Source organism: Salvelinus sp. IW2-2015, linkage group LG24 (assembly GCF_002910315.2).
Source record: "Salvelinus sp. IW2-2015 linkage group LG24, ASM291031v2, whole genome shotgun sequence".
Lineage (NCBI taxonomy): Eukaryota > Metazoa > Chordata > Actinopteri > Salmoniformes > Salmonidae > Salvelinus > Salvelinus sp. IW2-2015.
Window position 1 is genome coordinate 5796198 of NC_036864.1, and position 13177 is coordinate 5809374.

The 13177-nt window shown below is 44.6% G+C and overlaps 1 pseudogene; it reads right to left on the bottom strand.

Moving 5' to 3' along the window:
- The window catches only part of LOC111951339 (conserved oligomeric Golgi complex subunit 5-like), a 121781-nt pseudogene that overhangs the window by 41545 nt on the left and 67059 nt on the right, over window positions 1-13177 (bottom strand).

Here is a 13177-nt window from a genome sequence, read left to right on the forward strand (position 1 = left end):
TAGGTAAAGTATCTGTAAAGGTAAAAGCATACCTGTCCGCAGCGCCGACAGATCTGGTCCATGAGTTTCTCAAAGTTGGTCCAGAGAGCAGCTCGGAACGCCGCCGTGTTACCTGGGGCTGGCATCACAGCTCTGCCGGGCGCACCTGACACACACACAAATAAAAACTACACGGGTTAAAAAGTTACACAAGACAAGAGTACCAAAACTGAAACACAACTTTCCTCAACCCCTAACTCTCACTCACCCACCACCTACCTCTGTTGTCAGCGGACTGGGTGAGTCCCTTGATATCCAGGGCGMTGGTGACGTTGTCCTGTATGGTAGTCCGGTAGCCCTCCACCACCCCACTGATGGTCTCCCTTAGACTGCCCAGGTTATGGAACACCTGGAGGGACGTGCCCACRTGGGTCGGGTTCTACATGGGGACACAGAGGAGAGGAGAGACAGTCTCAGTCAGTCAACCCCAACACTGTCTAGTCTGAGACAGTCAGTCTTGGAGCACAGTGGAGTCCAATCAACCAACTAAATACACTTCAGACAGTTCTAGGAACCGGACAGACACACAGAATGGAGTGTACCTCACACTCTAGAATAGCACAGAGAGAAACACACGTACAGACTGACACACACACCTCCAAGCTCAGACGATTGACGTCACTATACGCAAGGGAGGGGCTGGTCCCCCCAAAATTGTCATTTTCAACAATTGTCCTAAGCTAACGGAAAAAGATCAGGATACGCAAGTACTCTGAAATTTTGGGGTGTGTGTCCGAGTGTGAATGTGTGTGTGGGTGTGTGTGAGTAATTACTAGCAGGGTCTGATAGCAGCTCTTATTAAGGAACCAGCACTCAGGACTAATCAGAGCTTTGTTCACCATCATCCAGAAACCGTTCACACCCTCCCTCCCAGCCCCCCAGTCTCTCCTTCCCCTCTCTCCTCGCTGTTGCACACGTGAAACTGAGATTGAGGTCAGACCCCAATCTTCTAGCTCCCTCCCTCTCCACCTCATTTCTCCYGCCTAACGAGTTCTTGGAAACACAGTTACAACTCTCTCCATTCCTAACTCAAGGCCATTRAGGAAACTGCCCCTAAAGTCAGCTCCAGCTGGGTCATAATCAGGAAGCCAGCGCCAGAGCTCACGGCCCAGTGAGGTGTCAGCTGGTGGATGTGATAATGTCAAGACCCTGTCATGGAGCCTCGACCCCAGCCGTCTGGACGACGTGACACTATACGTCTCATGTCTGCAGTCCAGGGATCAGTCAAATGAGGTGACACAGGTGTTGAGTTAACCATGACGCTCTCATGTCCAAAGCCATGATGCAGTACTTCTAACGCCAGAGTTTGCTGTGGATAAAAAGGACGCGTCCGTGTATGACGCACACAGAAATACACACACTGCCGAGGGGCGAGTTTTGATCAGTTCTTTGCATGCTTGAGTGTGCAGCGTCCTTCCGGGTCGGGTGGGTGTGTATGCATATATACATACACTACATGACCAAAAGTATGTGGACACCTGCTCGTCAAACATCTCARTCCAAAATCATGGGCAATAATATGGAGTTGGTCCCCCCTTTGCTGCTATAACAACCTCCACTCTTCTGCAAAGGCTTTCCACTAGATGTTGGAACATTTCTGTAGGGACCTGCTTCCATTCAGCCACAAGAGCATTAGTGAGGTCAGGCACTGATGTTGGGCGATTAGGCCTGGCTACAGTAGGCGTTCCAATTCATTCTCAAAGGTGTTTCGATGGGGTTGAGGTCAGGGCTATGTACAGGCAGTCAAGTTTGTTTCCCACAGACCGATCGAACAAACCATTCTGTATGGACCTCGTTTTGTGGCACGGGGCATTTGCCATGCTGAAACAGGAAAGGCCCTTTCCCCAAGCTATTGCCCAAGTTTGGAAGCACAGAATTGTCTAGAACGTCATTGTCATGCGGTTGTGATAAGATTTTCCATTCCTGGACACTAAAAGGGGCCCTAGCCGAAACCGATGAAAAACAGCCCCAAACGCCATTATTCTCCTCCCCAAACTTACAGTTTTGGCAGCTATGCATAGAGGCAGTAGCGTGTTCTCCCTGGCACCAACCACCAAACCAGAGGTCATGGCGGGCGGAGCTTTACCACACTTCACAAACCGCTGCTCGTCATGGAAACCCATTTCATGAAGCTCCAACAAAACAGTTTCTTTGTGCTGCTGTTGCTTCCAGAGGTCAGTTTTGGAAACTCAAAGTAGTGAGTGTTTCAAACCAAGGTACAGTGGGGAGAAACAAGTATTTGAATACACTGCGCGAATTTGGCAGGTTTTTTCCTACTTACAAAAGCTGTAGAGTGTCTGTCATTTTTTTAATCAAAGGTAATCTTTCAACTGTGAGACGACGGAATTAAAACAAAAAATCCCCAGAAATATCACAATTGTAATGATTTTTAAGTAATTAAATTTGCATTTTCATTTGCATGACATAAGTATTTGAATCACCTACCACACCAGTAGAATTTCCCGGCTCTCACAGACCTGTTAAGTTTTCTTTAAGAAGCCACTCCTGTTCTCCCCCCATATAGCCTTGTATTAACTGCACCTTGTTTGAAGCTGCGTTAACCTGTATAACAGACACCTGTCAACCTCAATCAAACAGACACTTCCAAACCTCTCCACAATGGTCCAGACAGAGAGCTGTGTAGGACACAAGGGATTAAATTTGTAAGACCTGTACACAGGCTGGGATGGAGCTAAGGACAGAATCGCCAAGCAGCTTGGTGGAGAGGCAACAAAACTAGTTGCACAATTATTAGAAATGGAAGAAGTTTCAAGATGACCGGTCAAATACCCTCGGTCCCTGGGGCTCCTGCAAGATCTCACCTCGTCGGGGCATCAATGATCATGAGGAATGTGAGGGATCAGCCAGAACTACACGGAAGGATACCTGGTCCAATGACCTGAAGAGAGTTGGGAAACACAGTTCAAAGAAAACCATTAGTAACACACTACGCCGTCATGGGGATTAAAATCTGCAGCGCACGCAAGGTCCCCCTGCTCAAAGCCAGCGTTCATGTCCAGGCCCCGTCTGAAGTTTGCCAATGACCATCTGGATGATCAGAGGAGGAATGGGAGAAGTCATGTTGGTCTGATGAGACACAAAAGAGCTTTTTGCTCTAAACTCCACTGCCATGTTTGAGGAATAGAAGGATGAGTACAACCCCAAGAACACCATCCCACCGTGAGCATGGGGTGGAAACATCATTCTTTGGGGATGCTTTTCTGCAAAGGGGCAGGACGACTGCAACGTATTGAAGGGAGGATGGATGGGGCCATGTATCGCGAGATTTGACCAACAACCTCCTTCCCTCAGTAAGAGCATTGAAGATGGGTCGTGGCTGGGTCTTCCAGCATGACAACGACCCGAAACACACAGCCAGGGCAACTAAGGAGTGGCTCCGTAAGAAGCATCTCAAGGTCCTGGAGTGGCCTATCCAGTCTCCAGACCTGAACCCAATAGAAAATCTTTGGAGGGAGCCGAAAGTCCGTATTGCCCAGCGAATAGCCCCGAAACTGAAGGATTGGAGAAGGTCTGTATGGAGGATTGGGCCAAAATCCCTGCTGCAGTGTGTGCAAACTGGTCAAGAACTACAGGAAACGTAATGATCTCTGTAATTGCAAACTAAGGTTTCTGTACCAAATATTCAGTTCTGCTTTTCTGATGTATCAAATACTTATGTCATGCATAAAATGCAAATTAATTAATTAAAAATCATACAATGTGATTTTCTGGATTTTTTGTTTTAGATTCCTTCTCTCACAGTTGAAGTGTACCTATGATAAAAATTACAGACTACATGCTTTGTAAGTAGGAAAACCCTGCAAAATTCGGCAGTGTATCAAATACTTGTTTCCCCACTGTATATGATTTTACACGCTGCGCGCTTCAGCACTCAACGGTCCCGTTCTGTGAGCTTGTGTAGCCTACCACTTCGCGGCTGAGCCGTTGTTGCTCCTAGACGTTTCCAGCTCTAGCAGGGCCGAAATTTCACAAACTGACTTGTTGGAAAGGTGTCGTCCTATGACGGTGCCACGTTGAAAGTCAGATTTTACACACCTGTCAGCAACGGGTGTGGCTGAAATAGCTGAAGCCACTCATTTGAAGGCATGTCCACATACATTTGAACAACAGCCGTGTCTCCACCGTGAAGCATGTGATGGTGTGCAGGTGTTCCAAACCTTTGACCGGTAGTGTACAGTACCGTCAAAAGTTTGGACACACCTACTCATTCAAGGGTTTTTCTTTATTTTTTAAATATTCTACATTGTAGAATAATAGTGAAGACATCAAAACTATGTATAAAACATGAAATCATTAGTAACCAAAACAGTTGTTCAACAAATCAAATATATTTTTTATTTTGCAGATTTTCATAATCACTCTACTTAGACTTGATGACAGCTTTGCAAACTCTTGGAATTCTCTCAACCAGCTTCAACTGGAATGCTTTTTCAAAGTCTTGAAGTTAGTGTGTATGTACACACATACATATACACTACCGTTCAAATTTTCCATGAAAAGATACATGAAATTAGTTGCAAAATGAATAGGAAATAGTCAAGACGTTGACAAGGTTATAAATAATGATTTTAATTGAAATAATAATTGTTTCCTTCAAAACTTTTGTCAAAGAATCTGCATTTGCAGCAATTGCTCGCCTTGCAGACCTTTGCATTCTAGTTGTCAATTTGTTGAAGTAATCTGAAGAGATTTCCCCCCATGCTTCCTGAAGCACCTCCCACAAGTTGGATGGCTTGATGGGCACTCTTACGTACCAACGGTCAAGCTGCTCCTACAACAGCTCAATAGGGTAGAGATCCGGTGACTGTGCTGGCCACCATTATTAACAGAATCAGCTGACTGCTTCTTCCCTAAATAGTTATTGCATAGTTTGGAGCTGTGCTTTGGGTCATTGCCCTGTTGTAGGAGGAAACTGGCTCCAATTAAAGCGCCGTCCACAGGGTATGGCATGGCGTTGCAAAATGGAGTGATAGCTTTCCTTCTTCAAGATCCCTTTTTACCCTGTACAAATCTCCCACTTTACCAACACCAAAGCACCCCCAGACCATCACATTCCTCCACCATGTTACAAAGTCACACTCCTCACATCTTTCATTTTTCTGCGTCTCACGAATGTTCTTCTTTGTGACCGAAGACCTCAAACTTAGAATGGCTGTCATAACACTTTTTCCAATTTTCCTCTGTCTGTGTTCTTTTGCCCATTTTAATTTTTTGTTTTATTGGCTAGTCTGAGATATGGCTTTTCTTTGCAACTCTGCCTAGAAGGCCAGCATCCGAGAGTGCCTCTTCACTGTTAACGTTGAGATTGGTGTTTGCGGTACTATTTAATGAAGCTGCCAGTTGAGGACTTGTGAGGGTCTGTTTCTCAAACTAGACACTCTAATGTACTTGTCCTCTTGCTCAGATGTGCACCGGGGCCTCCCACTCCTCTTTCTATTCTGGTTAAGAGCAGTGTTGCTGCAGTTCTGTGAAGGGAGTAGTACACAGTGTTGTACGAGCTCTTCAGTTTCTTGGCAATTTCTCGCATGGAATAGCCTTCATTTCTCAGAACAAGAATGGACTGACGAGTTTCAGAAGAAAGTCTTTGCTTCTGGACATTTTGAGCCTGTAATCGAACCCACAATGCTGATGCTGCAGATACTCAACTAGTCTAAAGGAGGCCAGTTTTATGCTTCTTGAAATCAGCACAAAGTTTTCAGCTGTGCTAACATAATTGCAAAAGGGTTTTCTAATGATCAATTAGCCTTTTAAAATTATAAACTTGGATTAGCTAACACAACGTGCAATGAACACAGGATGATGGTTGCTGTACCTATGTAAGAATGCTGTTCATCGATTACAGCTCAGCTTTAACACCATAGTACCCTCCAAACTGTCATAAGCTCGGACCCTGATCTCGACCCCGCCCTGTGTAACCCACGACTGCATGGCCTGCGCCTAACTCAACATCAAGCTTGCAGAAACACTAAGTGGTAGGCTTGATTACCAACAACGACGAGACGACCTACAAGGAGGAGGTGAGGGCCCTCGGAGTGTGGTATCAGGAAAATAACCTCACACTCAATGTCAACAAAAAAAAGGAGATGATGTGGACTTCAGGAAACAGCAGAGGGAGCAGCCCCTATCTACATTGACGGGACGTAGTGGAGAGGGTGGAAAGTTTTAAGTACCTCGGCATACACATCACGGACAAACTGAAATGGTCCACCCAGACAGACAGCGTGGTGAAGAAGGCGCAGCAGCGCCCCTTCAACCTCAGGAGGCTGAAGAAATTTGGCTTGTCACCAAAAACACTCAAACTTTTACAGATGTACAATCGAAGCATCCTGTCGGGCTGTATCACCGCCTTGGTACGGCAACTGCTCCGCCCATAACCGTAAGGCTCTCCAGAGGGTAGTGAGATCTGCACAACGCATCACCGGGTGCAAACTTCCTGGCCTCCAGGACACCTACCACCACAATGTCACAGGAAGGCCAAAAAGATCATCAAGGACAACAACCACCCGAGCCACTGCCTGTTCACCCCGCTATCATCCAGAAGGCGAGGTCAGTACAGGTGCATCAAAGCTGGGACCGAGAGACTGAAAAACAGCTTCTATTTCAAGGCCATCACTGTTTAACAGCCATCACTAACAGAGAGCTGCTGCCAACATACAGACTCAACTCCAGCCACTTTAATAATGGAAAAATGTATGTAATCAATGTATCACTAGCCACTTTATATATGCTTACATACCCTACATTACTCATCTCATATGTATATACTGTACTCTATACCATCTACTGCATCTTGCCTATGCGGTTCGGCATCACTCATTTATATATTTTTATGTACATATTCGTATTCATTCCTTTACACTGGTGTGTATAAGGTAGCTGTTGTGAAAATGTTAGATTACTTGTTAGATATTAGTGCACTGTCGGAACTAGAAGCACAAGCATTTCGCTACACTCGCATTAACATCTGCTAACCATGTGTATGTGACAAATACATTTGATTTGATAATGAGCCTCTGTTTGCCTATGTAGATATTCCATAAAAAATCTGCCGTTTCCAGCTACAATAGTCATTTACGACATTAACAATGTCTACACTGTACTTCTGATCAATTTGATGCTATTTTAAGAGACAAAAAAAAATGCTTTTCTTTCAAAAACAAGGACATTTCTAAGTGACCCCAAACTTTAGAACGGTAGTGTATATATGCACACACACACACTTGTTCCCAGTGTAGAAGGTACCGAGGGGGATCTTTCTCTTTCGGCAAAACAAAATCAGGTTAATTGGTTTGGCTTGATTGGGCAGGCGCGCGCGCACACACACACACACACACAACAGGAGTAGTGAGACCTTCTCTGTCGGTGGGGAGGTGAGAGGAGCAGTCCACTCAGTCATAATGAGCATGTGCTGCATGTGGCAGCACACACATGTRGAGTCCCAAATGGCATCTTATTTCCTACACTGTCGCGCTACAGGCCCTGGTCAAAAGTAGTGCTCTATGTAGGGAGTAGGGTGCCAATTGGGACACAGCCATACAGTACAGGGGAAGAAACCACCCTACCACCCTTCACAGACCATTACTGTATTGTTGTGGTCAGGCAGGCAGCTGCAACACTAAGCCAAGACTATTACCCATACACCCTGTATCCTTATGGACACCATGTCAGATAACCTCATTAAACCAGGCAGGGAATGTAATATGCACAATMCTGTGTAACACAAACACCTGTCTAGGCTCTTGGCTTCCTTCATTGCTAGGCCTATACTTTGACATGAAAGTGATGGAATGACTGTGAGGCCGCTGTCATGGTTTCTGGACTTCTAATTTCAAGAGACATCCTGGTTAAATAAAATAGTCCGATGTTCATTCTGACCATATGAGTGTAGCCAAGGGCATTTCAATTCACTCAGCGTTACATATTCAGCCGGCCGTGCCTGCCTCTTTACAGATGGGCTGGGTCCGCAGTACTAAAATATGCATCTCTATGGCTGGGCCTGCTGCTAGTACAAGGTTGGTGTGAACTGGATCCCACACACTCACTGAAGACTTCCAGAAAAGGTACATCATCACACAGAAAACAACCATTTCTCATTAGAAGTGAGGGGGATAGCAGGCCTGGCCATATGTGCAGGCATATTCACATTCACAGCAGGGAGAAAGGCTTATTTTGGTGGTTCCAAGATTAGAAGTGTTTCTCTAGAGGAAGGTGGGCAACCATGGAGAAGAGGGCTTTGCATGCTGTGTCTCTATTTCGTTTCGGAGAGAGGCATGTTTTCATGTTTGTGGTTTTGTTCTTTCTAAACATTACAGGCATGTTTAAATGTTTGTTTTTTTGGTGTGCACGCATGAGTGTGTGAATGATGGTGGGCTGGGGGGGGGTCTCTTCCTGATAGGAAGTTTAATGTTTGACTGGTATTTGAGTGAAAGCAGCTTACAGGAGCAGTAATGTGAGCAACAGGGTGCCWAGCCATCAACACTATTCATCCTTGCAACCAGACACATCCATTCACACACACAATTCCTTATACAGAATACATACCAATGACGACGACTGACTCAAACTCAGAAACATTTCTCTTTCATGTACCTCTGCTAGAATTAATAATTGAATATCATCTCTCATCTCTAGTGATCTCTTTTATTTCCCAGAGGATTTGAGGTCAGTGGTTTAAGGCACTGCTGGGAGTAGTTACAGTGGCTTCCATGACAACCCTCTGCTTTCTACTTCATTGGTTCCTTCCTACAGACACCTGTTGGCCTGAACCACTACCCACTGTCCATACGCCCTGTTAGCTTTTACCACAGAGTGGACATTTACTCACTCACTCACTTGAAGGGTATGACAAGAAATTGGTCAAACAAAGCGATCGCTGATAAGAGGATGGGTGAGATGGTTTACACACATGCTGGTGGGTTATGGTACATGACGTTTGCTTTCCTGTAAGTGTGTGTGTGTGTGTGTCTCTCTCTCTCTCTCTCGGTTTTATGACAAATGTCCAATCTGCTTTGAGGTAACAATATCAAACAACACAAGTACAAGCCTATGACATATAGGTAACTGCCAAAATAAAAGGGAACACTTGATAAAAGGGATACAAAGTATAATGAAAGCAGGTGCTTCCAAACAGGTGTGGTTCCTGAGTTAATTAAGCAATTAGCATCCCATCATATTTCGGGTCATCTATAAAAATGCTGAGCAGGCCCAGTTGCCCATTATTTTGCCTACCATGGCTATGTATAGAATGACAATGCCTTCATCCACAGGGCACGAGTGGTCACTGAATGGTTTGATGAGCATTAAAACCATGTAAACCACATGCCATGGCCCTCTCAGTTACCAGATCTCGAGCCAATTTAACACAGTGTTTTTCACCACCAACAACAAAACACCAACTTATGGAATTTCTCATGGAAGAATGGTGTCGCATCCCTCCAATAGAGGTCCAGACAGCTTTAGAATCTATGCCAAGGTGCACTGAAGCTGATCTGGCTCATGGTGGCCCAACACCCTATTTATTAAGACAACTTTATGTTGGTTTTCCTTTATTTTTGCAGTTACCTGTATGTTGGAGGGTTAGGTACGCTTGATGTTTGCTTCCTGTAGCTCCTCTTGTGTGTGTGTGTGTGGTGTGTGGTGTGTGTGTGTGTGTGTTGTTGTGTTGTTTGGTGTGTGTGTGTATGTGAGAAGAGAGAGAGAGAGAGAGAGAGACTGAGGCAGCATCACAAATGACAACCCTCTGCTTTCTACTTCATTGGTTCCTTCCTACAGACACCTGTTGGCCTGAACCACTACCCACTAACCATAGCTTTTACCACGGAGTGGACATTTACACACACATGCACACGCACACACACACTCTGTGTATTTGTCAAACAAACCAATTGCTGATAAGAGGATGGGTGACACTATTCACACACGTTGGTGGGTTATGTACACTCTGATGTTTGTGTGTGTGTCTGTTTGATGACAACAGGTCCAATCTACTTCGAGGTAACAATATCAAACAACACAATAACAAGCCTGTGACCTTACTTGACTCTACAGCTGTCGGATTTCCTCACAAAGTTGTATTTCTAAGTTGCTGCGCGTGACATTTGTTTTAACTAGGGTTAACGAGAGGGTTGAATGCACTACATCATGCAGGAGGAAAGGAGATCATAAAAAGGGTATGAAAGTAGAGCTCCTAAAAGAGAGATGAAGAAAATAGAGGGGTGTTCGGRAGCAGAGCCAGAACTAAGTGAGAAATACATTCTAACTTCTGCAGCGTAACCAAGGCAACKCCATAACAAACATCAGGAAGGCCTATTCAAGTCTTTTAGGGCTGGTTGTGTACATTTAACAGACAGACACAAAACGACCAGGAGAAAGAACACACTTTTTAGGAGAGGAGGATGGGAAGAAGACAGAAGGTGGGAAAACGACAGAGGAGTGGAAAAGGTGACAAACAAGTGCATGTAGAGCGGCGTCACAAGTGAGTCAATGAGAGAGGACACGTTGGAGAAGTTTAAGAAACAAAAATCACTTGGCAAACAACACATTTAGTGTCTATTTGGACATCACAGTACGGACTCAAAACTCTACTCAGAAGACTTAGGTAACTGGCTCATTTCTTCAAGGTTGGGAGAGACGTAATATCGTCAAATATGGATATAAAATGAGGACTTCATCAATGTGCATGAAGCGCACACACACACACACACACACACACACACACACACACACACACAGAGAAATAAAGAGACTAATGAATCTTTGGGGAGACTAGCTCAGTACCGTCATATTTATGGCAGCTTAAACTTCTTGTTGTTGTTAGATGACAAACCTCTTTCCCTCTGCTAATGTCTTGAACATGAGGTAACTTATGTTTCCCCCAACATCACTGGCATTTAGTTTCCCTTGATTTGACATTCAAAAAAGAAAAAAAGTCAACATTTGAATAGATGCTGAAATGCTATTCAATATTCAAGACGTGTAACAATAGCAAATGATGCCCATAAATTATCATACATTTACCACCAACCAGACACAAATCAGTGTCTTTCTGCTCGATGAAGCGGAACCAAAAGAACAGGAAGTGGTCCTGTGCTGCTCAGTTGGAAGAGCATGGTGCRTGCAACARCAAGARCGTGAGTCGATTCCCACTGTGGCCACCCATATGAAAATMAACGCACGTATMACTAAGTTGCTTTGGATAAAACCACCTGCTATACAGCATATATCATACACTGTATTACAGAAGGAAGAAGTGTCCGACTCAGTTCATCTTCCACAAAGCAAGTGTAAAGTGGTAGAAAAATCCAGCATTTTCTTYTGGATCAGTATATATCTCCATAGAGAAAATCACCAGGTAAGCACAAAGGCTTGTTCTGCTCTCTTTCCACCCAGAGCTCTAACTAGAACACATTTTAACTAGTGGGCCTGGTAATGTAAAACAGAGAGGGAAAGTGGTTTTCCCAGCACAGAACACTTGTCTCCCCTCTGGTACACAGAAGAAACAGCTTCCACATCCTGACAAATTGGTCCTCACAGAACACTGAGCAACATCAAAGCAAAWTACACTGAGGAAACAATATCGCTTTGTTTCAGACAACTTGGCCCGCTGCCAGATATAGCCTGTAGCTGACAGAGTGTATGTGTGTGTGTGTGTGTGGTTGTGTACAAGCATTTGAGCGTGTGTGCGTTCTYCCGCGTGTGCGTGTTCTGTCGTATGTGCATGCGCGTTATGTACACGCGGAGACYGTGAGCTAAAGAGCTCATTCCGGGATGATCTCTCCTKATTTACTGACAGGCCACACTAGGAGCTTTGAACAGCTCTGCTCTGTCTCGGTCTGTATGAGGAACAATCCCAAAGTCTCAACAATTAAATAATGAAGGGACTGTAGCATGTTGGTAGGAGGACGGACTCCCCAACTTTCTGAAAACTAGCGAAGAGACCACAGTATGTAGAGTAAAAAACAGACAGTCCCCAATCAGTCCTTCTGGGGCAATAGTTATTAACACATACACCACCACATTGTCTCTCCTTTATGGTGCCTCAAAGGTCAGCTCACAATAATGATAATGAAACCGTCACTACCATGCCATAAATAACCAGTCAAATTAAGTGTTGTAAAGTTTATGCCGGCCCACACACGATTATCGTCACTCCCGTTTTCATTGTTGTCGTTTCAGTCAGTGACCTTTTTTGAAAGACAAGGCTATACTTTTGACCAGAACCTTCTCTCGTGTGTTCTTTGTGCCTTCAAACAATACAAGTCGGCCTAATACAGATGTGTGAGCAGGAGAGAGAGAGAGAGAGATAGAGAGGATTCACTTTGCTTTGTTGGTTAGTTAGCAAACCAGAGATAGTATACGAGAATCCAGTGCGCGATTGTGCCACAGTGGAAACACACGCACGTATGATTTTATAGCTCTAATTAGGCTTAAAAATGAAAACCATCTCTCTTCAGCCATCCATGGAATGTTGAAAAGCTCCAGATTAGCTATAAAAACTCAGCTCATTTTTGCCTCTCATGCCATGGCAAAAAATGTTTCAGAAGTTGCCAAGTCAATTAAGCTTTAGGCCAGATGACGAGACTAGGCAACTTTGCTTCTCTCCGCCTCCACTAATGGCAAAATGTCGTACGAGATAGCAATGCAGATTAAGTTGCCTATAAAGACTGCAAAAATGTTTCCTTGGCTTTGCCCTATGGCAAAATGTGTAGACTTGCCAAGAGAAGTTCTAATTACCCCAGGCACCAACTTCTTGCCAGGCTCGCACCCACCACCATGAATTTCTGGCTACGCATATCTGCCATAGTAGGGCTAATGGTTTCCTAAGAAAAACGTTCATGAATCTAATTTCTGCTGCTTTTAAGGGAAGATGTTAAATCATAACAGTATATGCATGCGTGACAAGACATTACAGCCAAGTGACTGGACGGTCACTTTGTCACTGGTGAGGCATAGAGAAGACAAAGTTATGCAAAGCTTGGTGTTTGTGTGTGTGTTGTGGTGTGTGGTGCTGTGTTGTGTGTTGTGGTGTGTGTGTGTGTGTGTGTGTGTGTGCTGTGTGGTGTGTGTGGTGTGTGGTGTGTGTGTGTGTGGAAGCCACTGGCCTCAATGATCCACCTAC